This window comes from Rhea pennata, chromosome 2, assembly GCF_028389875.1.
Source record: "Rhea pennata isolate bPtePen1 chromosome 2, bPtePen1.pri, whole genome shotgun sequence".
Taxonomy (NCBI): Eukaryota; Metazoa; Chordata; class Aves; order Rheiformes; family Rheidae; genus Rhea; species Rhea pennata.
This window is the reverse complement of record NC_084664.1, coordinates 161,881,976-161,909,616: the sequence shown is the minus strand read 5'-3', so window position 1 is coordinate 161,909,616 and position 27,641 is coordinate 161,881,976. Positions and strand designations below refer to the sequence as shown.

Below are 27,641 nucleotides of genomic sequence, written 5' to 3'. Positions count from 1 at the left end.
AGACCTTCTCTCCATTTTGTGGCCTGTTCATCCTTAAACACCAGAAAACACTTGCACAAAGCACTTGAAGAAAAGACACATTCAGAATTAGCAAGGTTATGTCTCCTCCCTCTTCACTCCAGGTAACTGCATGTCACCATTTGTCGACAGCACAGGGGAGCTGGGAAGTGGTTGGGGTTTTACCACTCACTTCCCTCTTGAGCCCAAAATGGCCCTCCTTTTCCCCACACTGCACATACACCAGTGCTACCATCCACGGAGAGTCACTGCACCCCAGACAACTTTAGTGAAGGAGGGAGACAAGATCCACCTCAAGCACCCACAGGACTCTAATCTAGGAGCAACATGTTCACAAACTGCTTTCTGGCTCCTTTTTGCAGGCATGCTCAGTGCTGCTGTCAGCGACACACAGCTTTCCCCCTCGTACCACCGGCTATGACACTGCAAGCTGGTGGAGCCAGTGAGATCCTTGCTTCTGGAATGGTCCTATCACTTGCAGAAGGGAAATGTTGAGCCTCAGTAGCCTTTTCCACCTGACACCCTGCAAGGCTGCTGCCAAGAACCACTGGCCTCTGTGGGACATCAAATGCAGAATCGACTGCTAAGATCATCTGAACATGACCTGCCCAACATGGGCCAGAGCTAGAGCCATCAAAGGTGCATGTGCCTTCATTTCAGCTGGCCCAGCCTCCTTTTATTGCTATTTATGGGAAGATGGAGATCATAGCTCCCCTCTGAGCTGTGGGACCCTCTACACTCTGCGCACCTGAGCCAGGAGACCAGTGTGTCTGAGAAAAAAGTGAATCCTTGAGCTATGAGTGAATAGCTCAAGTAGGCACCAGGTCAGAACATGAGTATCTGCCAGGACCCCCTTGCATGGGAATGAGCTCACTCAGTGCCCCAGATTAAGGACATGAGAAGCCAAGAAGTGATTCACTGCCTCAATCCTGAAGCCTGAGATAATTCCACTTGCCTATGATTTGGACAGCCCTTCCCCAAGGACTCACTTGGTCCCCTGGTCTGGCAGATGGTCATACCAGGTTTTCCTTCTCCCAGTTTCACACATTCAGTACCTTCCCCATCCCCGTGCAGTGACATCATTTACACCCTTTTATCTCTTCCCAAACCCATGCAGGGACTGATGTGTTCCTTACAAACTGTTACTCACACATGAGTGAGTGCATGAGTGAGGATATTTCATCTTCCTCATCTTTGCACTGTAAGATGCTGCTCCCACTTCTCTGAATCTTGGCATCACATGTGCTCTCACTGCATCCACAGTACACATGGGCCAGGCCCTCCAGTTTGGACTGGAGCAGACTCACTCCTCCATTTCAGTGAACTCCATATTGTGCTAGTCCTACAGAGATGGGTGAATTGTGCTCATCAGACTTTCACACCTCTGCTTTGACTTTCACCCTGAATTGTTTAATTTCATGGTTTGCTCTGCTGCTCCATGGAGTCCAGGAACTTCTTTCCACTGACTTGGCTGGACTTTAAAAGACTTTCTTCTGCCACACACAAACAGGGACCTTGTGCTATTGCCAGCCTGGGTGTCCTCCGAGCTTTCACTCTCAAGACAGAGACAGAGCGAGAATAAACATGTTCAGCATCAGACATGCTGCTGAAGGCAGTGTAAGGTGCTTAAATAATGAGAATGAGATATAACCTGGGAAACAAGAAAGAGTAAGGTGGAAACATGGTTGGCAAACATGCCAGCAAAGTGGTCCAAGATCCTGGCAATGACAGGGTGGATGAGGCTGTTATTGGCATAAAATAAATGTTTGACCTTGAAGAGCAATGTCTTTCCCTGACTTTCTGCTGATTTCTTTTCTAAATGGCATGCAGAAACATTTAGACTTGTCTCTCCTGTCTCCTGATGGGAAACGGATTGTGTTTCAGTCACAAGAAAGGCCACTGGCTCAAGGGCAGGTATTCTGATGTCTTACTTGAGGTGATCAATAGAATATCTGTAACCAGATACATTTAAAAGCTAATAAGCTTTTTGTGCTTTTATCAATGATTTTCTTTACTTCCTCCCTCTCGGTCCCTTGCTGATTAGGAGTGAGCTTGGGGAATGCAGTAGGTAGATCTGCACAAACTATGGCTAGGCTTGTGCGTAATATGTCTGGGATACTTTCTTCTTTTTCACTTTTAAAGAAAAGAGCATAATTGCTCCAGTGAATTAAAAAGCAACATTATATACTATTATTAAGCAAAACACAAATGATTTATCCAAACTGATAGCCTATCACGGGGTCCTCAGTTTAAGGATGGTTATTCAAAGAAGTGTGTATTTCATGATGTAATCTATTATGAAAACATTACAACCATAAGATTATATAGAAAGAAAGGCTGGGCTCAATGTTCCTGCTTGGTCTAATTCATTAATAGATGTTCCCCAGGCTCACACCAGGAACTGATGTGGAGATAGTGTAGGTTCCATCTCTGATTTCTCCATACTTTGTTCATCACCAGTAACCAGAGAAAGAGTCAATATAAGATAAAAAACACACAGTCTCAAGCCTTTAACCAGAGCCAGATTTCTTTATGAGGTTGGGGACAGATAACTTTCTTCCTCTCCTTATTCCTCAGCTTCCATCCGATTTGTGAGTGCTAAAGAGAAGCTCAAGCAGAAGCACCAGAACACTCATTAAATCAACAAAGGCATTTACAGCCAAGACAAAGGAATCCCCCTCTTTATGGCATAGTCCATTTTTATTATCAGGTTGTCTCATGGTCCTGACAAATGAAATATTGCATGTTATTTATCCTCTTTATTGGCCTTCAGATAAACCTTTAGAAATTTCCCTTCTTTTCCTGGAACTAGTCATTTGGTGTTTCGAATGATTTGTCTTTTTTAGTGGTGCTGTAAACAATTGTTTAAAGCCTATTATATAAAGTTATACCCATCCCATCTTTGAAGGAGAAAAAAAAAAAAAAAAAAAAGAAAAGAAAGAAAGAAAGACCGTACAATGAGTTAAATATTCAGCTTTTCTGCCCATTCCACAGAAGCATGTGGCTGCTATAAAAGTATGGCCAGATAACTGCAAGTGTGGAGCAGCTGAGCTGTGCTAACGAGCTATACAAATGCTTTTAGCCCACTGCAGATGCCACAGAGGAGATACGGATGGGATTTTGCCACTTGAGTGGCTGGAGGCATGCCCTTTGCTCAGCTCAGCAGTGGTGACTGATAAGGCTGCAGCAGGGTGGATGGCGACCCACAACTCCACGTCTTCCAGGAAATGTGGTTCACCATCTGGCTGCCCCACAACTTCACCACTCTTCTTCTCTTCTCACTGTTCATTTCAAACATGTGCTTGAAAGAGGTCCCTGATGCTGAGAAATGAGTAACAAAGGTGAAACGCAGTGCAGAATCCCCCTGAAATCAAGGAGACCCTTTACAGATAGTCCCCTTTGCCCCTTTCATCAGCTCTCAGTCAACTGCTGTGCCCTATGGACTGATGAGGGTTGAGTAGTCATCTGTCCTTAATCCAGAGATGATGAGTCTGCTGCAACTGTTCTATGAAGGATTTTGCTTTTCAGGGTGAAGGTCACATACCTCACCTATTTCCACGTGGCAAAGTTTGGCTCAACTGCAGCCTTACAGGCTTACAGAACTTTCTGCCCTTTATTTCTCTTGACTTGTGTAGCTATGGCTTATGCCTCTGACTCTGGAGGTTCCCATCACAACCAGTAGTTATCATCTCAGTCATGTAGCAGGGTTTGGCTTTTATTTTTTGAGAGCAGTCCTAGCCCCTTGCATGAGTTTTGTGAAGCCAACTATTGCAAGTGAAGCTGCTGATCATGGGACTTTTCTCAATGCTGTGGAGGCTGTCATTCAGGGAGGCCTTTAATCCAGTTTCTAAAGAGCTTTTTGATCTTCTTCAGTCGGTTCTTATCATGATCACATACTAAAACAAATTACTTTTCATGCTAGGCTGACCCAATGCATTCTAATTCTACACAACTAAATGGAGAAACTTGCAAGATGGTCAGACTCAACTTTCAAGCTCATATTTGGCATTTCTTGTTTGGAATCTTAAATGGAGATGCAAAAAGAACAAGTTTTTCCTACCACAAATTAACAGAGTGTGCTCCACATAAGCTTCTCGTCCAAACACCCTTGATCTTTGGGAAGATATGCATCCTGATCTGGAGTTTATCTTTGCAGCTGACAGCTGCAATGTGTCTCAGACGCCAGTCAGTCAGTCATGCCTTTTAATTTAACAGAAATGCCTTAAATTAGATGCTAGTGACAACAGCAAAAAGACTAAAGAATCAACACAAAACAGTCAATAGACTACAGCAAAAGGGTCTTTGCTGACACACTACATCCCATCTCCGATTTTGCTTTTTGGATTTAGCCTCCCACTGACCTCAGCTGCAGACACTTCTGGTTGGCAGCTCTCTCTCAAACTCAGCAGGCTAGGACATCTTGTGTCTGAAAAAACATGCTGAGATGACATAAAGCCATCACAGTTCTGTATGCTATGTCTGGAAATATTTATAGTGGACTTATCACTTCAGAATCATCAGCGGCTCTCAGCTGCATGAAAAAAAAAGTTATTATTTCTTAAACAAGCAAGGAGGAAGGAAGCTAAGGAGAGATTAAGAGTGAGATTGTCTTACATCATCCAAAAGTTGCATGTCTTATTTAAACTTGTTATGCCATGGATAGAGAGAGAGGTTCCAGAGGGAGCATCTCCTTTCTTCTTGCATTGAGGAATAGCAAGGCTAAAAGGGAGTATTACAAAGTCAGCCTCCTCTTACACAAAGCAATGATCCTTCCCCAGAGATCCGCTTACTTAGTTTATTTCTTCTGTGGAAGTAAGAAAAAGTCTTTCAGGAAGATTTCCCTTCCTGATGCCCCATGTTCTGAAGAGCCTATAGCAGCACAAGTGAGTTGTTCCAGTGATTCATTCTTGTTCCCCTTAAAAATAAATCTCATATAATACTTTGCTGTCTTGCTGATTGTGCATGCTTACTCTAATATTGAACCTAAACTCCCAAATATCCTAAAATTTAGATCAGATTTCAGTTTATAACATCTCTATCTCATAACCCACTTTCCAGTAATTGCCATTATTATTCCTTCTTTCCCTAAAGTCCTTCAAGTTTCCCAAGTATTTAGCTTGGGTCATCAAGACTATCATCTCACAGTAAAGTTAATCATGCCTTACTGGTGCACTATTAAGTAGACCAAAGCTTTTACTTGTTTTTCCCAGTTGTTCTGCAATTAGATGAACCCTAGAAACTGAAATGATGAACAGACTCAAGTGGCAGATTAAAATGTGTGTCAATCTCTTTATTTTATTTAAAATATTGTTAGGAATATTAATATTACTATTGCTTTTGTTTCTTAATTTTGTTCCTGAATGTCCCTAGAATAAAATCTAGAAGACAATGAAGATAAAACAGGAACCTCAATCCTGGCTCATTTGGCCCACAAAGGACATTTTGAGCATTGTGAAATCCGTAATTAGCAAGAATAATGCCATAGGGAATGTGGGAACATGGGTTCACATCAACATGTCTTATCACCCACTCCCCTCTGCCCCTCTCCTCTCCCCAGTTGTTACCAGCACTCAATGTATTTCCCATCCTGGAGGTATTTATGGAGCTGCCTGGCACAGTATGCACAAAGAGAGTTTTATGGTCTGCTTTATATGAGGAGTGGCCAAGGGTCAAAGTGAGTTATTCCACATCTTTTACATTGCACTGCTGTCCAAGAACTGTCAGGTGGCCTAAATAAAATCCATCCCTTCTGTACAACCTTCCTCTTTCAGATCCCAAAGCTTTTGATGAGCAATGTACAAACATGAGACACTCCTGTTTACCTAATGAGAAGCAAAATGGAAAGGTTGGGGGATTAGTACCCTTTTCTGCCCAGAATCCATGCTGAGTGTCATAAACTCTGTTAGGTTATTGGACTAAAGGCTAATCAAATTAAACACATGGACCCAGCAAAGGTCAAAGGAATATGACTGGAAGAGAAATCCTAGTAACATTTTAAGTGAAAATGGACCATGTTGAACTAGCGACACATAAGACCATCAAAGAAGAAAGATCTACAGTATGAAGCCCACTAAGATGAATCAAGGAAACACACTTTCTTGGGAATGCCTTGCAAATTAAGGGGATTTATTACCTAAACAATTGCATACAAATATTTATACAAATATTTATATTATATAATTATTTCACTCTCTAGTCTGAGCCCATTTGCGGAAACCACTGATAGACTTTAAGTTAGGCTAGCCAATGAGCAGGGTAGGGGAAATTCGTGAACGGTGCATCGAACTGTACAGCCAGGATCAGGCTATTCATGCTATGTGTGTGTTTACCTCTAACAAACCCTGCATTAACAACAGTTTTTCCTGCAGGTCAAGAGAAAGGACCCAGAGCACACAACTGTGCTGCTTTTGCTGTGTGGATCCAGCCAGTTGTTGAATGTGACAAGATATAATTGTGAACACCAAAATAGTCAGGAAAGATGATCAAAAGTATGTAACAGTTTCAGTGCAAGGAATAAGTGCATTAATTAAGACTCTCCTTTATGGAAAGCAGATGGAGTAGTGGAGAGAGAAAATAAAGATGTGATATAAGTTCATTAGTGGCCAGCAAAAGGCAACCAAACAATAACTGTTCACTGTCTTATCCAATATAGGAATTGAGGGGCATCGAATGAAATGAGTAGGAGGCAGGTGCAAAACCAATAAAGGACATAATTTTCCACACAGAGGACTGTTGAGCTGTACAATGATTTGTTACTGCATGTTAAAGGTGCCAAAATTCATATGAGTACAAAAAACAGCTGAGGAAATGCATAAAAGAGAAACCCATCAAGTGCTTTTGGACAGCAATTCTTACTCAGATAGTTGCTGGGCCACAACTTGCTGAGGGCTGGAGGGATACTGCGGGTAATTGTCACCTTATGGTTGTCCTGTTATGATTTTCCCTGGTCAGCCACCACCATTAAGAGGATATTGGGCCAAAGACACCTGATCTGGGCAGCAGGATCAATTCTGGTATTTTTCCAGTTGGTCTACCACTTTCTGCTCTAATTTTATTACTATGACCCCCTTTCATGGATGTGTTCTCAGGGCACAGACAGCTCAAGGTCTGGCTGATTCCAGCCACCATTCAAGAAGATGCTCAGATCATTTCTGAGTGCACAACAAAAAGTGGTGTGATTTTCAAAGCTGCTGAGGGGCCAAAGCTGCCACTGATTTCCATAACATTTGCAAGTGCTCACCATCTCTGTAAATGAAAGTAGCAAGGCCCGGAGAGAAACGTTGGGGACCAACCTGAGCCTACCCTTGCTCTGAAAATCACTTAAGAAAGATGGAAATGAGGTCACGGTGCTTAGCTTTCAAGGAAACCCAGCATAAAGCTGTGCTTACTGCATGAATCCCTGCAAAAGAAACACCAGGGATAAAGAGGGATTATTTGTGAGGCTGTGGAAATAATGGGGGAGGTGGGTAGGGAAATGAGAAAGGGAATGTTTAGTCTGGAGCAGGAGAGCAAACAAGACTGTGGCAAAGTCTTCCCCTAAGGAAGCCGTAGAGGCCTCATCACTTAACATCTCTCAAAGCAGAGCAGACAAAACATCAGAGAACAGACTTGTAAAGAAAAATCCACCATGCACTGCTGGGGAGGGATGAAATACTTTCCCACCCTGAACCTCTCTGATACTGTATAAATCACATCAGAGCTGAGTTCACATATAATTTGCTTCTTCAAGTTATTCCAGACTTCTGTGCAAAGCACAGAGGGGATATATTAGCATAGACACACGTGTGCCTCTGTACGGTGAAAAATACATGAACACATTAAAACATAACTGTGTAGCCCAAGTGGATGGAAACCTTTCCTGATATGCATGTCACTATTATTGCCATTAAAATATGGTCAAGAAGGAAATCAAAGAAAAACACTTGTGAAATTTTCTTTCATTTTCCATCTGCCCTGGCCTGACATGCCTTAGTTTCCCCGAAATTGTTTTTATCCATCTGTATAGAGCACTTTCCCAACCCTGAATAAAAACAGAAATGCAGTGACATGTTATAGCACTCAGAGCTTTGAAAGTCCCACACAGTTTGAGCTCATCTCCTGAACAATATCTCCAGCTGAAGGATTTCTACAGTCCCTAGAACTGCAGTATCCCAATCTTCCATGAGCTCCAACGTATTTCGACTCACAGGACCCTGGTAAGATAGGGCTGTGCTACTATTGCCACTGCAAGGATGAGCACAGGGCAGGCCAGAAGAGCAAAGAGACTTGCCTCCCAGGGAGTCTGTTACATAGCACAGATGGGAGTTAAATTTTCTTAACTTAATTGAGTTAAGCATCTTGCAGGAGGACACAGAACAAACCAACCAGGAGAGTCCAGGTATCCCCTAGTCAGAAAAGTTTTGCCAAGGCTTTGCAAGCACTGTTTGTAGCTTGCAGCACCCCTGGCTCCACTGACGACTCCCAAGACAGAGCCATAACCAGGAGCTCTGGTGCAATGCTGAGGCGGGTGCCTTGGCAGTTATTAAATCAAATATTTAATGACATTTTGATGCACGCAGCCAAACCCTCTTCACACAGAGATGTCAGTGATAAGGGTTTTGCCTGGAAGGGGAATGAAGGCAGCTGAAAACCACATGAAAGCGCTCGGTGCGTGTGCACCTCTGAGGAAGGCTGGCGAACAAGCAAGTTGTCAGCAGGCGTTTCTCCCTTCGGTGTCCCCTTCCTCCTGGAGCTGTCACTTGCATTCATCCTGTAATGGGAAGATGCTAATCCTGGCCGCCTTGCTGGGCAGAGGCTGCCTTTACCAGGTCATCTTTTGACACACTATTAGTGGGTTTAAGTTTTTTTTGTGTGTGTGTGTGTGTGTGTGATTTTGATTTTTCAAGAGGGAGCAGGCTCTGGGCTTCACTCTCTCTCTAGTTTTTTTTTTTTTTTTTCTCTTATTAAGTCCTCATGTTAATAGAGAGGTGGGTAAAACTGTTAAGTCATGACTTTGGCAAGGTTAGAGCAAAACTCTGGGTGAGCCAAAAGTATGGTTAAATTCAGCTATGTCTCTGGGTAGTTAGGAGTTAGAGCAGAGAAGAGCCTATCTGGAAGCCAAAGTTTGAGGCCAATAAGGACTTCAGGCTGAGGCAGCTCAGGAAGCTACCTTGCTGAAAAGAGATACCAGTAACTAATACAGCTGGAGAGACATGTTCAAACTGAAATGTTTGGGACCAGAAATTGCACTGTACTAGGGAGCATTCAAGCCCTTCAGTGGGTCCCTAGTATTGTATCAGACTGACTAGTTTTAAAAACCTATGGTTGGATGGCTTGGGACAAGATGGCTGGGACAAGAAGTTGGCTAAAATGAAAATCTTGGTGTGTTGTATTGCCCAGACACTTCCCAGGCAGTCAGCAGCAATGTTATGAGTTAATGTCTGGGACAGGCCTGAGAGTAGCAGGATCCAGTCCCATCTTTGACAAAATGACTGGAGAAAGCAACACTGAGCCATGTCTACACTTGCAACATCCAGGTTGAGTGATGGCACCAACATACCAGGGCCTGTCACGAATCTAAGGAACAGATCTGCCTTTTGCTCTGTTTTGCCAGACATGTACATCCAATGAAGCAAAATAGAACAAAATAGATGGTAAGATGAAGTCTCTCCCTCCTCTCTCTAGTCCTCTTTTCTTCAGGAGAGTGTGATCCCTGACTATATTGCCTGGTATCTTTGTATGGCACCATACTGCAAACACGGCATCACCTGTAATCAGGCCAGTCCAGATGGGCATTTTCCCAGCACGCTGTCATGTGCAGCATTAGGCATTTGTGAAAGTGCTCTGTGGAGTGGAAGAAAGCAGTCACAGACAGTCCTTGATCCTAAGAGCTTGCATTAGGCAGTAGCTAAAGGCTGCAGTGATTGGTAATACAGCATGAGAAAAATGAACATGTACAGACAGTGAAGAGGGGAAGAGTGGGTAAATTAACAGATATACAGAGATTCAGATAATTTTACAAATTATTGACCATGTTTAAATTCTAATTGTCATGTGTGTTAGCTATTTTCCTGTGAGAAAATGCAGATGAACATCCCTGAGCTACAGATTGTCTGCACAAATGGGTGGATTCCAGTGACTAGAACGAGGATGCAACTCCCTTGCCAGCACCTGCCTAGAAAATACATGGAAATTAATTAATAGGGGATTAGATGATGGAGACTGACAGAGGAAGATTTCTCTACATCCTACTTTTCTCTTTCTCACCATCAGTACACAGAGTACTCAGGAGTGGTTGTTATTTTTGACTAGTATGGACAAGGACTACTCACGATGGAGTATCAATACATTATGCAAAGTATTTTCCTCCAGGACTCCATGACACAGGAAAAGTGGTTAAATTCTCTTGGATAGTCATATGAACACAACCTCTGCGACAGTGATCAGCCCTGCTACCCACTCTTCTCTACAGGATTGGTACCTGAAGTTCCCTAAAATGCCATGAAGCCCCTGTTCCTAGGAGCACAAAAGAAACATAGTGGACAACTCCAAGAGATAGTTGCAGCTTTTGCAATACCCAGATCAATACCTGTTTGAATCTGGGACTGCTCAACATGGTTTAGTCCAACCATTTCTCTCTCTGTAGCTGTTCAGGTCTCACTTCCGATAAGTACAGTCCAATGACTCCTCTAGAAATATTGACTATAGGAGCAGCAATTTTCATTTAACACAAAGCAAACAACAACTACTAATTCTATCTATTAATTTCAAGTGACTCTTGTTTGAGGAGTTGTTTTCTATGTTTTTCCTCTGTTGTTGGCCAGGATGGTCTGTGATTGCCAAAAGGAGAATGCTGGGTGCGGCACAAATCCACACTTCTTGTATTTGGAGGGTCCTCAAGTTTCTCAGCCCCAGCACATCTTTGAGCTCATCAGTACGAGTCAAGAGCAACATCTACTGGCTGAGATATTTAGTAAGGCAGTAGTAGATCTGACAGTACCAATGAACTTCACAGACTACAACACATCTATGAGGTATTTTTAGCTAGCACGCAAATACAAGGGTTAGCACTAGTGCTTCTCATCTATGGAAGCTGTCTCCAGACCACATACCTCAGCTCTGCACACCGTGGACCTTGCTCAGCTTTGTTACTCAATGTGAAATTTGTGGTTCAAGCCCGTTGTGTCCTGGATAGCACATCCTGACAGTGAGTAATTGTCTGTGTTTGTATTCCCATGTCTTCATATGATAGTGCTCCTTGCACTGTCAGTAAACTGTGTAAGCAGCCTGCGGGTGAACAGCAGTCCATGTATTGCCACCAAAACTGCTAGAAAATTCCAGTGGAGACATTCAGGTGGTCTAACTTTAGACATCTAAATTAAAGTATTTAAATTTGGAGTCTGGGCCTGTTGGTGTATGTGCTGATGGAGGGGTGAGAAGTAAGTCATGTGTGGGTGTGTTTCGAGGTGATGTTATGCATTAGCATAACGAATGATAACTGCAAAGGTGGAGCATGGGAGAAGACAGAGGGAATGGGCTGAGCTTCACCCTCTAAAACATGCTGTCTAGATGTATTAAATTCAACATTGTTAGCAGCTCTTCGCTTCTACCTCACCCTTGCCCTCTCTCTTCACAGTCCTTCTCAAAAGTTATTTCTTCACTCCAGCAGCCATGCCCTGAATTATAGTCAACAAAAAAGAAATGAAACCATAAACTAATTCCAAAACATCCAGCTCTCAGCTCATAAAAGAGGCAGATTCAGACAATCCCCCATAGGCATAACTATGCAAGTCCCATTTTGTTGGAAGAATCAGTTTGGGAAAATCTGAAGCATCCTTTACAGGAAAGTTAGCCAAAGTTTTCCAGGAAGTTGCCTCTGGCTGCCCATTTCTCCTGCATCAATGCTCCAGCTGCCTAGGAGGGGAGGTTATGTCCCCACTGCAAAAATGAGACAGATGAAGAATTGGTTGACCAGCCCTAAATTTTGCTTCTCACATGAGAGTTCAGTGACTGTGATAGGAGGTACTCTGCCAAAGTGGGGTCGTCTTGCACCTGCAGTCCTTCCTCCAAGGCCATGAGAAGACACAATTACTAAGTGGAAAAAGTCATCATGTGGTATGTTGTTATGCAGGCTGCATTGGGAGATGAGTTGGATTAGGAAAAAGATATTTGAGAAAAGAAATGAAGTTTAGGGAATCCAAACTCTGATGCTCAATGGGAAGCGAGGATGTGAGAATGTGGGAGTGTCTTTAAATGAGAGAGGAATCAGTGAAGCCACACCTAAAACTCAAAGTAGAAAAGACTGGGAGTTCATCTTTTTAAGCTGGCTGAGTGTAAAGCTCATTAGTAACAGGTATAACTTATGCCTCTATCCTCCGCAGCCTGGAGGGCAGAGCCATTTGGGCATTGATGGGTGGATAAAGCTCTAAGGAACTCCAAATCAATTACACATAAAATACAATTTCCTATCCTCAGGAGAGCCACTTCTGCCTGCACAGCAAGATTTAAAGGCAAGAAAGAACTAAGCAGTTTGATCTATATATTCTGAACTCACTGCAAGATAACATACAATTCCTCAAAACACTACCAGAGTGGGTAGCATCTCACCGAGTTTTAGACCTCTAGATTGCAAATGTTGCCATCTAAGAAAGTTGTCAGAAATTCCCTCCATAGCCAATGGAGTGAAACAAGCACTTTTATTATGTAGGTCACTGTTTCGGTCATCTGTTTCACCACTTTGCTAGGGCAAGATGAGGCTCACCCTAGAAATGCCTATGTCTCTCCTTCAGAAAGAGATCAGATGACCATCTTAGACATGGACAATGCCATTTGGTCAGAGGAACTGTGCTCTCAGAATCTGAGTTCCTGAGAGATGAGGGAGATGGAGAGAAGCAGAAATGTTTAAAATGAGCAGAGTGGGCAAACCAAAAGTGGATAGCGATGAGAGAGGAAAAATAAGCCTGTCTGCTGAAGGCAGAGGGTGAAGTTGCTCTGTATAGATGTCTTGCCTGCTGATCCACAGCCACAACCAGCTGTCCATTTGGTAGGATGACTTTCAGGACATTGTGTCCAGATGTTCCTTGCAGAGAAGATTGAAACCAGGAGCTCTGAGGTCTGCAGGGAGTTGTGCTCTTTGACATGGTAGAGGACAGCTGCATCATAGGACTGTAAGCCAACAGAGCAAGATATCTGGTTAGTCCTGCTAGAAGGTTGATGTATGATTTCAGAGGAGTCATCTCCTCCCTGTCTCTATTCCTTATCATAGCAGGGGTCTGTGATTACTATGGGAAATATGATGTTTTATGAGGATGTGGAGAGTGGGAGAAGAAAGGCAAATTTTGCTCATTGTCACCATGATCTGTGGACATAGATAACCTCTCCTTGCAATGATGTTGGCTTGGAAGCAACTCTGTGTATTTTACTCAGCCCAGTGAAACTCAAGCCCCATCAGATCCCTCTGTCCCAAACTGCAGCCAGAAAAGCACCAAGTTGATTTCTTTGGAGAGGTATGGTACCTGTCAACATAATCATGTGGCACAAAGTAATGTTCATCTCCTACTTGTTTTTGGTCCATAGGTGGTGGCACAGATGAGTCCTTGTTGGTCCATTTTAGACTCACAGCATCTCATGGGGAGGGCAGGCAGGTTATCACAGGAAAATGTCTCACCCAGCTCTTGGAAGAGAAGGGAAGGTCACAGACACCTTGGGTCTCCCTTCTTTCTTTACCAGACTGCAAGCTACTGGTTGCAGCAAAGGGTACATAGGAGGCTTCTAGGACAAGCAACTCCTCATGCACAGGAAGATGGAGTGTCTTCATGTCTAAGAGAAAAGATTATTCTGAGCTGCAGAAGCACTGGGGTCTAAATACAGCTCCCAGCTGGCCCCTGTTTCTATCTAATAGGCTGAATCAAAATGCTGCATCTAAACCAATGGAATGGTTGAGGTTTTCTGATCCCTGGCTGAGCAGGCACATGAGGATATGTGCAGATAATGCGTGAGCAGAGGCCAAATAAAGAGCAAAACATAAACTCAAGACAGGAGAGGCACTAACCTAAGGGGAAAGGTTGGGCTCTTGTGTCTCCTTGAATAATGCAAGAGCAAAAATATTCTGTTACCAGCCTAGGGAACAGACAATTAAAACACTACTTGAAGCAAATGTCTCCTGACTCTGGCTCAGAATTTCAATTAGTCTGGAAAGTCTTATTGCACTTAAGTATAGTTTAGTGACATTTCAGGGAGGAGAGATTGATTGGGAGTCGGGTTACAGCTCAACCAGCAGGGATCATGTCTAGGGGCCTGTCCTTAAAAACAATGTGTGATCTCCCCGTGGCATTTTCCTTGTTTAGCTCTTTATATCTTCTTTGAGAATTAATAATCCTAGTAGCCAGAGCTCTGTCCCTTCCTTTCAAACACTGCCTTATTCCATTTCTCCCTTTTCTCCAATCCCATCTTTTCTGTTTCCTTTCTTTTTTTCTGTTCTCTTTAAGCATCTTCAGGCATCCAAACAGTATTTCCTGTGGTTTTTCCCTTCCTCCTAAATTTACTGACCTTTTCTTAACTCAAGATTTAGACTTTGACTTCCAGAAGACTATTTTCTTACCTGCTCACCACCTTTGCAGGGACAGGCAAAGAAGAGAGCCATTTTGCAGCAATATCGCAACAATGCCAAACAAATTACACCTGCAGGTGAGAACAACCTCTCTCCACCTGTTACTGAGTGCCAAGAAAAGCAGGAAAATACTCCCAACTAGCCCAAGAAATATATGAAATACTGATAGGTAACAAGGACGCACCAGGGGAAGCCTCATAGCTGGTAAGCCCAGACAGGACGGGACATCATAGAATCATATCCATTTGGGTAGAAAATGTTTGATGGATTTTTCATCTCTGAATTTGCTGAATCAATTTCTGGACCCACGTGCTGATTCTGTCCTGGATCAAGGAGTTCCACAGCTTAATTATGCACTACCTTGGGCTTGCCTGCAAGTCCAAAAGCCCTTCTGAGATGCAGAATATGCCAGTTCAGCACTACACTAAGCTGTCTACATGACTTATAGCTGGATTGAAGGCAGATTTCAAAGGCAAATCTTCTACAAAGACTGTTTTAATTGCATCCATTTCTGCTGCCACTGTGGAGCCAGCACCAACATGTGCTAGATCTGCTGGGGCAGAGAGGCAACAGTCGTGGAAGCTCTGCACGGCTGGGTGTTCCTGGGTGTGCAGGGTTAACTGCCATCTGTGAATAGGTCCTGTTACACAGAGAGCCATATAGGATCCATGAAGGCTCTCTTAGCTTTCTAAAACTGTAATTTACTCTCTACTGCCTCTAAAGATGCTCTTGCATATATATAGATATGTATACACATCCATGTGTATGTCAGGAGAATACCGTTTACAGTGTGAAGATGCTCTTCTTCCTCCTTCACTTTCTTCCCAGTACAGAACCAAACCCTCTCAGACAAAATTGTCTCATTCCAGTCTCTCAGAACTGTTGTCTGTGGGGCATAGACTTGGCCCAGAAGAGAGGTTATAGTTTTAGACAGAAGCACTCCTCTTAAGAAGCAAACTCTGGCTGCAGCATGCTGAGCTTCATCCAGTCTTTTCAGTTATGGCCCCAAACTCTGCTTGTATGGGGATTGCAGGTCCCTCCCACCCACTCTTCCCTGAAGGAGGGAGCTGCATGAGCTCCTCTCCCCTGAGACATAGCCAGATTGTACATGAAAGGCTTAGCAGAAGCCTTTCAAAAAATCCCATTGCTGCATTTGGGAATGGACCTAATTGTGCTGAAGGATATTTCCCAAAGATGGTCTTCCTGGGCTCTATGGGAAATCTCTGCAAATATAGACTAGATTAGAGGTGAGCTCCATTAGGAAGAACAGGAGAAACACATGCGTTTTTGCCAAACAACGTTCTCTTCTCCCCTGCTCAACCCTGGAAAAGGATTCACCATCAGAGAAATCTCTGATGTCATCACTCATCCTTTCCCAGTGCTATCATCCCATGATCCAGGCAGAATTCCTGCCTCTCTCCTACAAAATCTCCCTCTACTTAGTTCTTACCTTTTCCCCTGCCACCTCTGCCTTCCAGCAACCCCCTTATCCCCAGCAAGGGACCACTGACACTGCTCACACAGGGCACAAACCATAGAGCCACTTACTGCCCACATGAACCACAGCAGTTTGGAAACCACCTCAAGCCTGTAAAAGCTTGGAGACCACTCTGCTTAGCACCCCCGAGGCTTTCAAACACCCTTTCAACAGCTTGTTCCTCTTTGCATCTGTGGAGTGAGATGGATCGATGGGGAACCCTGGGGGTTATTTTGCCCATGAATTATTTACACCCACTGGGTAATATTTCATTTTAGACTGGCCTTGTTTTACGCTTGTAATTTTTAATTCTTATAATTCCACCTCCAGCAAGCAGAGGCTCTTGAGAGTGCTAGATTATATCTCAGTGGGCACACTCTGCATAAATAACATCTCCTCTACTGACAGCACACAGGGAGATGGGGCTGGGCTTTCGGTTAGATTCTCCCGCTTCCCCCCGCCCAGCACATCCTTAAAGCAATCTTTATCTCTGTGCAGCTATTCTGCAGCATGCCTCTATTTCATACCAAAAGTACTATTTAAATGCAAATGTTGACTTTTTGCCAGAGACTGGAGGGAAAATGCTTGTCTAGTGATGTCCTTCCAAAAGTACAACGGATGCTGGTTTTTAAAGGGATTCTATCAGAAGGGGTCAGAACTTTGGTCCATTGCACTGCTAAATGCTTCTTCCAATTCCTTCCTCTCCACTTTTGAAGTCACACCTTCATCCAATCTTTGCACAAATATATATATATATATATATATATATAAAATGTATACATGTATATATCTACATCTTTCTATATCTATATATATCTACATATATACACACATACATATGTATATGTAAACAGGCTGAACCAAAAGCAAAGCAGGATCTTTGGGTTAGATTCCCTCTTCCTCTGCCCAGCCTGTTCAAAGACAGAAGAGACCCTGCCACTGCACACTCTCTCCAGTTCATGATGTTCAGGGTCTTTTCTTCTGTCTCAGGACAGATGTTCCAGATGGTAAATGTCTGGGTGATGTAGTGACAGCAAGATGAATGCTTGAATAGGACCCACTTGTAGAAAGGGTAAGGAGTTGACTGTCAGGAAGGCAAAGGGAAGGAAGAGATTCCTACTTAGGAGGTGAGTGAGCAGGAAATAAATCAAGGATGAGTGGGAAAGGGAAATGATGCCTGCAGTAAGGCAGTTAATTTTACCTGAAGATCACCACAGATAACTGTTTTGTGCCATTTTTATCTGTTCAAAGGCTGATTCTGATTTAAATCCAAAATTAAGCAGCCTTTCCAGAGATGCTTGTGAAGGTGGATAACCCAGTGATTCTGAAAGGAGACCAGGGCTGAGCCAAAGGAATAGGAAAATAACTCAGATACCAACCACTCTGCCCAAAGAAGTGAGGATCAAAGTACTTGGAGCCAGAACCTGTCCTTTCCCCAGGTCTTTGAGCTTCACCAGATTAGGCAGAGGAAGTGCATGGAGGTACTGCAGCTTTCCACAAATGCAGAGTATTGGGAAGCGGATGGATGTGTTTGTCTTACATGGGAGCTGTAGCAGACCCTGGAGCAGGACAAAGCACAGGACAAAGGAGGCCATATATCTGTCTGCACGATGCACCTCTGACAGCCTGACCAAGAGATTCCCATGTCTCCTCCTCACTCCTATTGCATTGTTTGGGTTCTGCAAGCTCGTGGGCTTTGGTCTGTTTTTATCTGATGTGGTTCAGTTACCATGGAGACAATGATCTTTGTGGCATGTAGGAGAGAAAAATCAGTGCACACCACTCAGAGATAGATGATGACCTCAGGCACAGAACTCAGGAGCAGAGAGGCATCTGGTCTCACCCACATGTGGTGTCTTATGCAGTCCAGAGAGCCTCATAGTAATATTCAGGACAATTTCATCCATCTTTGGGATGAGAGTCAGTCTTTCCTTAACATCAGTTGGCTATCATGGCCTCTGGGAAATACACTTTAGTAGGGCTGGAAATACCTGGTTTGCCTGGTCTATGAGGTGTCGGAGGTCAAGTCCGATGGCTCAAGTAAAGGAGGCAATAATCTGGGGTAGCAGACACATGGCTGTCAAAGAACAGTCAAGGTGCTGGAGCCTATTACACCTCTGCCACTCATCTGCCCTGTCCCTCCTGCCTCAGGGACCTACACATCCTCTGATCGGTGCTATGTAGGGCATCCATGCCCCACTCCAGATATAGGAACTTGCATGGGGTCATTTCATCACTCCATGGCTCAGTTAACCCATTGATGAAATGAGGATCATGGTGCCTGCAAACTTAGCAGCACTTCCAGGCGTAAAACAGCAGCTGAACAAGACCTTGAGACAATAACTATCTTTAAATCGGAGCTAATATTTTTAAATGGAGTAGAAAAGTTTGACAGCTTACTGCAAATGCCCTAGTCTGCATATTTTCTTACCCTCCATGCCCCAACTAATCATCACCCTGCCCAGACATTTACCAAAACTTAGCTGAATAGACATGCCTAAAAGGAAGAGGAGGCTGAATTGCACTGAAGGTCAAAAAAGTCAAATTTCTAAACACATGGTTTACTGAGGATAAAAAACCCTTGACTAAAGCACTGCGGCTCTTGTTATTCCTGACTTGTCTTTAGCAATCATTCGCTGAGAAGCACGAGAAAGCCCTGAGCCAGCAGAAATCTGCTCTCTCCTTTGTTGCTGTAACATTGTAAGTCAGAGAGGCTCCCTCTGACAGACAGATGCTGGCAGACGGGGCATTTCTTCCCATTCCCCACCTGATGATCAAATTATGACCTTGAAAGATGAGTGCTGAGGGACCTTGTTAACTAGCAAGAGAGATCATTTGGTAAGCATCTGCAGAAGTGGATTAAAAAACAATAACTCATGTATAGGCCCTACTTCCAGCAGGCAGGGAAGAGGGAAAACATATTTCAGTTCTATATATTCTTCTCGCCTGGGGAAGGCTCCATAGCTGAAATGTCAGGTTTAATCCCCTTCCAACATGTATTTTGCAAATAAGTCCTTTGCTCCTTTTAAGTTCCACAGCTAACATGCCAGAGCAGTGACAGTCTCCAGCAATGATTTAATAGAACAGAAAATATATTCCTCTTGTGTCACCTTTCAGAAGCACTCAGCACAAAGGAGGCTATGAAAAATGACACACTTGAGATGTAGTGACCCCACAACACATACCCAGGGTCACTCAAGCCTTGGCTGTTCCCTCTTCCTGCTCTTTACCTGATGGGCATAAGTGCAAGTCAGAGCAGGAAAGGAGCTACCATAGAATCACACAGCTACTGCCTGGCCAGGAGAAGCCAACGTTCATGTGAATCTGAATATCTGTTTCTAACAGGCTTCAAAAGGAGATTTGAGCCCTCAGAGTGCTGACACTGTAGCACTGAGCAGTGCAGCAACAATTGTCAGATGGGTGGATGGATGAATTTTGGACTCTTTTTTTTTTTTTTTTTCAATATACGCACAGGGCATGTGAATAAATGGCTTGGGAAGGATGAAGTGACTCCTAGATTTGAGGACTGGCTTATAAGAGATAGCCTGGTTGAGTAGATGCCATACGAGAAAATGGACTAGACAATTCCAAGATCCATTATGGCACTGGTTCTTGAGTCATCTTGATACCTGCTGAAAAGTCTGGCCCCGATGCTACAGCAAATTTCAGATTGGTCTTGATCTCAACTTATTCAGTCAGCTCACTGGCTCAGATATCATCAATAAGGTCAATTCCTAAGACCAGATTTTATCTCTGCTTCATGCAGGCAGTATAAAACTTCCCTCTCCCTGTGTTTCATGAGGAAACTCATACTTTGGGGAAGGAGAAAAATCCCCAGTGTTAAAGGAGAGGAGCAATAGAATAATCTTCCCATTGCTTGGGTCCTGATAAGAAGCTTTTGACATCCTAGGAATACATGAGACTTGGAGGTGACAAATGGATCCTTTGCAAGGAATTAAAGAGGGATCATTTCATGTCAGCAACTCCCTTGGCCTCCACTCAAACAGTCAGAGGCCATCCAACCTTGCCAGAACCTCTTGATCCAGAGATGCAGAATGTGGCTAGGGCAGGGAATAAAGGGGTCAAAGGAGATTCACAGACAAGTCAGCCTTTTGTCCTAATTCTGCCAAATGTCCAATCCTTTGAAGCCAACAGCTTTCCCAAATACTAAACCCTTCTCAGGATTCATATCCAAATCTGTTCTGTGGCAAGGAGTCTCAGTTTTCTCTTCTTTATCCACCAGACTCTCATCTCATCTCCCAGTTTCGTTCATTGCTTGAGAGATGTGGAGTTCAAGCCTCACAAAGCACTAGCTAATGGATCTACTGTGGGACCACAGGAACTGATTTTGGAAAAGGAGGAGAGAATATGGAAACTGGATTTGATTATCATGAAAGCAGTTTGCAGTAATGGGTGTGCATTTTCAGCAGTTATCAACGTTATTCATATGTGCAGGAACACACTGACAGGAACATCATGCAGCTTTGGGGACAATTGGGGCCCCAAATCATTCCCTGGCCAGCAGGCCCTCCAACTCGCACAGCCTGAAACATCTACAGTCCCCACCCAGAGGACTCCAAGCTCCCATTGGGCTATGGCTCCAGGTAGGAATTGTAAACTATTTCCCAGATCTCCAGCTATCCTGAAACAATACTGCAGGGTAGGATTAAAAATATGCACATAGGCGAGCTACCAAGACTCTATGTTGTGATCAAGAGTTTCATCAGTAATGACTAAAATTGTGCTTCTTCATGTATTCACGGCCTTAAGAGAAGCCAGTAAACACCAGGTCGGTCACACAACATAGCTGTGCTGAAGGGAGGCCTATAAAGCTTATTCTACCCAGCACCAAAATGCAACTGATTCTGATGTTGTTCTGACACACAAGCTCCAATTGCACAGCAGTGTGGGAAAACTCACACTCTGGCAGTAATTGCTCCATATCTTTCAGATATTGTGCAATCAGGATGTCTGTTTTGAAGGTGTTTTTCCCTCATCTCTTTGACCTCGTTGTGCTGGGAGACTGCTCAAGAGTGGAAAAAGAAAAAAAACAGTGCCATCTAATGACCAGCAAAGTCAAGATTTCAGCAGAGAACAGGATAAAGACGTTTCATCAGGGTTTGTGACTGTGGGGGCTCCCTAAAATACTTTTTACTAAAATAAATAAATTAGCTTCTGACCCAAAGACATGTTTTTCATGGAAACGTTTGTGGTTTTCTACTTTTTTCCAGTGAAAAATGGAAATCTTGTATGTGATGTTGTGTGTGGAACATTCCCACTAGACACATTTGCGGGGGAGCAGAAAAACTAGAACTGTGTATGTGTCAGTGCTGAGGGAGTTTGGAGGGGATTTTTTAAGTGATTTTATAGGAATAAAAAGTCATGAAATTTTAGACAAAATGTTGCAGGTATGTGAAAACATCTTCCCAGAATAATTAGGAACAGATGGAAGGCTCAAAAGATAATGAAAGTTTCCTGCATGAACCATTTAAGACTCTGGAAAGAAAAGAATTGATAACTATGCACTTAGATTCTTGATGTAGTGGGAAAGGCTTGGTAAAAAGCCCAGCACACGGCATCCCACTGTGGCCCCTATGCTTTCAGGCAGCAGACTGCTTCTCTTGTCCTCTTTTCTTCTGAATCTTTGGAGGACACTTTCACAAAGACCAGACGGTAGAGTACACACGGATAAATAGATGGGTGTTATAGAGGAAAATAAAAAAAAAGAAAAAGAAAAAAAGGAAGGGAGGAAGAGTGGGTAGAGGAAAGAAAGGGTGGAAAAAGGAATGGAAGAAAGAAAGAAAGAACAAAAGAAAGAACTGCTTTTTCACACTAGCCCTCATCTGAAAGTTTTAAGCATGTTGAACTCTACTGTTCAAGGGAGAAACTGAGGCCCTAAACAGTTAAATTTCTTGCCCAAAGAGGCACAGAGCATCAGTGACAGAGTAGAGCAGAGGCTTGCATAGCTCCTTCCCTGGAGTCTCTGTTGCGAGCAGAGCGGAGCAGGGAAGAGGCACTGCATGGGATGAAGTCCAGGTGGACCTTTGCAGGAGGACAATGCCAGGATCCACCAGTGGAGGCCCTGAAGAGGCGGCTTTTGCAGCCCTGTGATTCCAGTACTCAGCTACTGGTTGCCTGTGTCTTCCGGACTCAGCGCAGCATCTGCTTTGATGAGTGCAGCACAGCCGAGCGGAAAAAAAGGTCAACTGCTTTTCCTTCGTTACCCTCCAGGTTGGAAGCAGGGAGAGCTCTCCCTGGCACCGCAGAGCTTCCCTGGGCTCGTCATTTGCACTGAGAAATATTCCACAAGGCCATATGAGGACACAAAGGCAGGGACCCCTTCAGGCCTGCGCGTAGCACGAGAAAGACAAGGGGAAACAAGTACACGCTCCCATTCAACATATCTCCTGAAGAAAAAGAAATCTAACCAGCCAGTCCCTTTCTGATGACCTGAGTTCACCCTCCAAGCCAGGAAACCCTATGGTTGCAGCAAAGGAGCAGGCTTTTAGCAGGGAGGATTTGTGGTGTCTCAGGATGCTGAAAACACAATCTAGGGGGACATAATTTCAAGAATCTGGGATTTTTTCCTACTTTGATTACTGAATGTGGCAAACATTCCTTTCCCAGTTGGGAGGATCTTCCATCCTAGGTTGAGATGTGACACTCAGGAGGCTGGAACTGTTCCTCTTAGTGAGACCCCACAATCAAACTGACTAAAACTGGTCATAAAAGAAGTTTGGTCCCTTCTGGTTGTCCTCAGCCTTTGCAGGATGACTCCCAAAATGAACACACAGCTTCAGACCTGGTTCTTACTCATTGGTCCAGCACCTCAGCCCCTTTTCTGCATCCTGGCTCTATGTACCACCTGCACACCACTGTGCTCTGCCGAGCACAGACTGCTTCTGCAAGGCTTTCACATGTTATCTGCCCTTTCCCTATGTTTTCACACTTTGGAGACCTGCATGCATCCTCTAGAGCCCTCACAATGATAGAAAGTCAAACATACTTCTTTAAATGGCCTCCAAACTCTGACTACTCCCAGGTGACCTGGAGGTTGAGACCTTGCAGGCTGTCACAGACTGAGTGGCCATCTGCCAAGTTTAGATCCTTGAGGTCAGAGGATGTTTGAAGCCAGGTTACCCACACTCATGCAAAATATCCACTTAGCTCTGGAAAAGCATCCCATAGAAACCCTCCAGCCACCCCCTTGCAGCCCCCATTTCACAGCAGTGATCAACACACTCGAGAAAAACCTGCCCTTAAATGCCCAAAGGTGGCCAAGAGTGACGCGCCAGGGACAGATTTAAGGCCTGCAGGAAAGAAAACGTCGCTTACACTGTGAGCGACGGGAGAGCTTTGCTTTCAGCAGAGCATATGCCATCTGTTCCTGTCGCCCACAGATCCAGCCACGCTGAGCGGCCGCGTCACCACACTGCCAAGCACGTTGCATTAGCGACAGGCTCCAGCAAAGCTATGCTTAACCCCCGCCTCTATCCTAGACAGGACGGCTCTGCTGGGGCCCCAACCACCCAAAACCAGAAAGCAGGACACCCTGAAACCATTGTACCTGACATAACGTAATACATAGTGTAATACAGGTCAGTAGGCTGCAGGGAGGCTTCTAACCAAGTTGCTTGCATCCCCCTCAAGTATCTTGTATCGAAGAGGAGCAATCTGCGGGACTCAGGCAGACGGACTGGGCTATATCCATGCTTACAAAGCAAAGGGAAGACAGTCAGATTTGGTTCACTGCTTCTGGCCTGACTCCATCCCATTGTCACCAGTAAGTCCCTTGCACGCCTGCAGAACGAGGCCTTCAGCAGGGAAAAAGCAGTGAAACTTCTTTGGAATGGAAACCATGTATTTTAGAGAAGGGAGAGACCTGATGTAAGAGCGGGACAGGAGAACTTGGTAATCTTAACTTTCCTCTTCCAGCTGAAATCTGCTTTGTTCAGAGAGCAACTAGCACCAGCTCCTGTATCTCTGTTTAATGATCCACTCTTCATTTACATTTAATTAGAGGAATGAAAGAGTCATTTAACAAGATCTACACTAAATGCAAACAAAAGGAATCACTGGTGACTCAGACATCAGGGTAAAGCTGAGGGGTGGATTTTTCAAGCAATTTAACTGGATCTAAAGACAGACTGTGGGAAAAGACACAGTACTGCGTGTCCCTGCCACCCTTTTCTGACATTTGGGGCAGCAGCATAGTGAATTGGGCCACCTTGTGGATCTATCTGAAAACTAATCCTAATTTTTTCTTAAAAATGTGTTTCAGCTGGATCAGCGAGCAGAGCCACTCGCCAACAGTTGCAGTATCTCTGGTGCAGATGCAGGGGAGAAGGTAGGAACACAGTCAGAGAGAGGAGAGGGGGCCAAATCACCCCCTTCAGGGCAGCCTGTGATTAGGCTGGCTCACACAGATCTCAGAAACACATTGAAGGATACGGCACCATGTGCGTGCTTTTAGCTGTTGTGCAAGCTTTCACTCCTACCCCAGGCAATCATCCCATCTCACATCACCACCTCAGCTGCGACAGCATGGCTGTCTGTAGGTCCAAGCAGCAAATCAGCCTATGAGAGCAATTAAAAATATTTATTTTATTTTTCTTTCTAAGCTGGGTCAGTTCCCCAGTCCATTTTGCAGGTGGTTGCACATGCGGTCATGCCAGCACTGCTGAGGAAATGGCAGCAGAACAGAGTTGAGCAAAGAGGAAGGGCAACTCAGAAAGTTTGACAGCTGTGGAAGCCACAGCCTAAGAGACCTCAACACACAAACTGCAACCTGGCCACATTCAGCCTTGGTCTCGGGGTAGCCTCTCAGCTGGAGGCTGCAGGCCACACTGCCATCAGGAGTGTGATGTCTGCACCATGCTCAGCTGATCAGCCCATGCTCCAGACTCCTGAAAAACACAAGCACCAAAGGGTTGTGTCTACCTCTCCTAGTGCAAAGCTGGTGAAGAGGTTGAAGTCCATAATGTCTCATCATCCAGATTTCATGTCCAGATTCAAATGAAGATGGGCATGTGAGGGGTTGGGAAGGTCAAGGACTGTTTCTCTTGGCATCCTTTTAATAATATGAATATGACCATGCTAGAAAAGTAGAGAAAAATCAGAGAGTGGGGAGGTAGTGTCTGAGCAGAAACAGGCATAATCAAGAAGATGAGGCAAACAGAAGGACAATTTGAAGAGTTTCTGAGGATGGTGCAACAGCAAAACTCAGTGACCATGGAATAGGACATTTCCCAAAGAGTCTTAGCTGCTTAGATTTCCTGGGAGCATCTTTGTTTATTGTAATTCCTCTGAGTGATTTCTTTATTTCTTTTCACGATGGAGAGAGAAGAATAGTTTCAGTAGGAGGACTACTCCAGGATGCACTGTCTCTGCTAATATCCTCCCTGCAACGTCCCTGTGCTCTAGCCCTTTGAGATAGATCCAGAAACACCTTTCCTGGTGAGGGGATGCAGAGCAGTTCAGCCAGTGAGGGCAGGTGGCTTTTGCTCGGGATGGACTCAGATCAGGACTGAGCCCAGCATCTCATTTCAGTCCGGAGACAACCACTTTAGTTATGGCCAGTGGCAAAGCTGCACACGAGCTGAGATGTTACCTTGTTTCCCCATATCCATCACTCTTCCTCCAAATCAGTTGTCCAGTTCCTTTGCTGAACACTCAGACTCCTTCCCTCTGTTGCCTTGTTTGGGATGGGATAAACCCTTCCCTACCCTCCCTCCCCCAGCAGCTTTTTGTCGACTCAGTAGGGAGCTCAGGGTGAGGGATTGAGATGTGGATGTCTGCACTGGGGACAGCCTGAGTTAGTCACCAAACACACAGGATGACAAGAGCTGAGATCCTCTGCTGTGAGCCTCTCCAGAGCCCTGTAAATCAATCACTTGTCCCTCAATCAGATAGATAATTTAAAATAGTTCTGAAAGCCAAGGCTTGTGCTTTTAAGAGGTCATCAAACCAGCTGCTGATTTTGGTGTCCTAGATATAATGATCATGCTGTGCTTTGAGAACAGCACACCCTAAGACATATGTGCCAGTAAATGAATTCCTGTCATTCCATGATCAGGTCAAATTGGGGTTTTCCCTCCTCTTGTGCTACTCTCAGTAAAGTTTTGCAAGAACTGAACAAGAATGTTCACTGTGGAGCCATTCTTTCTGGGCCCTCCATCTGCTCGGTGTCCCTTAAACTTTTTTAAACCACTTTCAGTTCCACTGCTATTGAGGAAATCATACCAGAGTATATGAAGTGATGATAAACCACTGATCCTAGCAATCTGCTGAATTGCCCCAAGAGTGTAGCACATGCCCCATCTGGCACTGGGTAGTATATGAGCAAGAACAGTCCAATATTTTCACCCCTATACTAGGGGCATCACAGAGTTGACAGCACCTTCAGATGAGAGAAAGTGACTTCTCTCCTGAATGATCTGTTATTAAGACCTACCTGCCCATGTGCTTGTTTACTCTGATGTAAATCCAGATATGCTCCACCTAACACGGCAGAGTGACCCATCTTTGCCTCCCTGCAGCTGATGAACTCTGGTCCTTCCTTGGCTCAGCACTCAGAATGAAAAAATCAGTGTCAGGCAAAAAGCGAACAGAATAAGCTGTGTGATAGACAGTGCTGTCCTCAGGAAACAATATAGTTTACTATTAAAGCACTGAATATCTGCATTAAGTAATTAAATATGTTTTCTCTGGACCTGTAAGAGATTATCTTTTTTTTCTGAAAGAGAAGTAGTCCTACAGTTAGACTTGCTGTAGTATGATTATTTATATTCAGTCTAAGCTATCACCAGACATCAGGGCGTTCTGGTGCTAGGTGCTGTACGTGTGTTTCCTAAGAAACTACCAATTTCTCTCAAAATCTGAGTCTAAATAAACAAACAAACAAATAAATAAATAAAAATATATTAAAAAGGGGGGGTATAAAAATCAGTGTAAGTGCACAAAATGACTTCTTCAAGGTCATGAGAAGACGCAGGAATATGGCACAGGCGTTGATGCTCCAGCACAGCATCCATCGGGCCACCCTACCAGCACAAGCCCACAGCTAAACTGGGGGCAGAGGCTCATTTTGAGAAACACGGATGACACACTCAGAATATATAATTAATGTCAGCGTGCTGCACCATAAGAAAACACCCACATAGAAGTAAGTTTCATCTAACGTTGTTTTTCTTCTTTTTTGGCAAAAAAAAAATACTTAACTGACAATACCAGATGTTTCACAAATTCATGCGTTCTGTCAACTTGTTTATCTTAAATAAAAGCAAAATCCATTGCAGAAATGTACGGTCAATATTTGGGTTTTTCAACCCAGAAATATTGGGGAGGGGGATTGCTTCAGACAGTCTTTCTATTTTACTTTGAAAAAATCATCCAAACACATAGCAAAGCATTCAGTTTCTAGGTTAAGCAAAAGAGTTTATTCAGTCCCAAACATTCATTACCCCAACGCGTCCTTTCTTGCCTTAGCTCTGCTCCCAGCTCAGCCCAAACATCCTCTTGATGCAGTCTCCTGCTCTGCTCTGCCCAGTGCAGAGCCTA

General features: G+C 44.1%; 1 protein-coding gene across 1 annotated transcript in view; it reads right to left on the bottom strand.

The window, feature by feature from the left end:
- The window catches only part of ADGRB1 (adhesion G protein-coupled receptor B1), a 202,776-nt gene that overhangs the window by 162,175 nt on the left and 12,960 nt on the right, over positions 1–27,641 (bottom strand). The gene's annotated exons all lie outside the window — the stretch shown is intronic.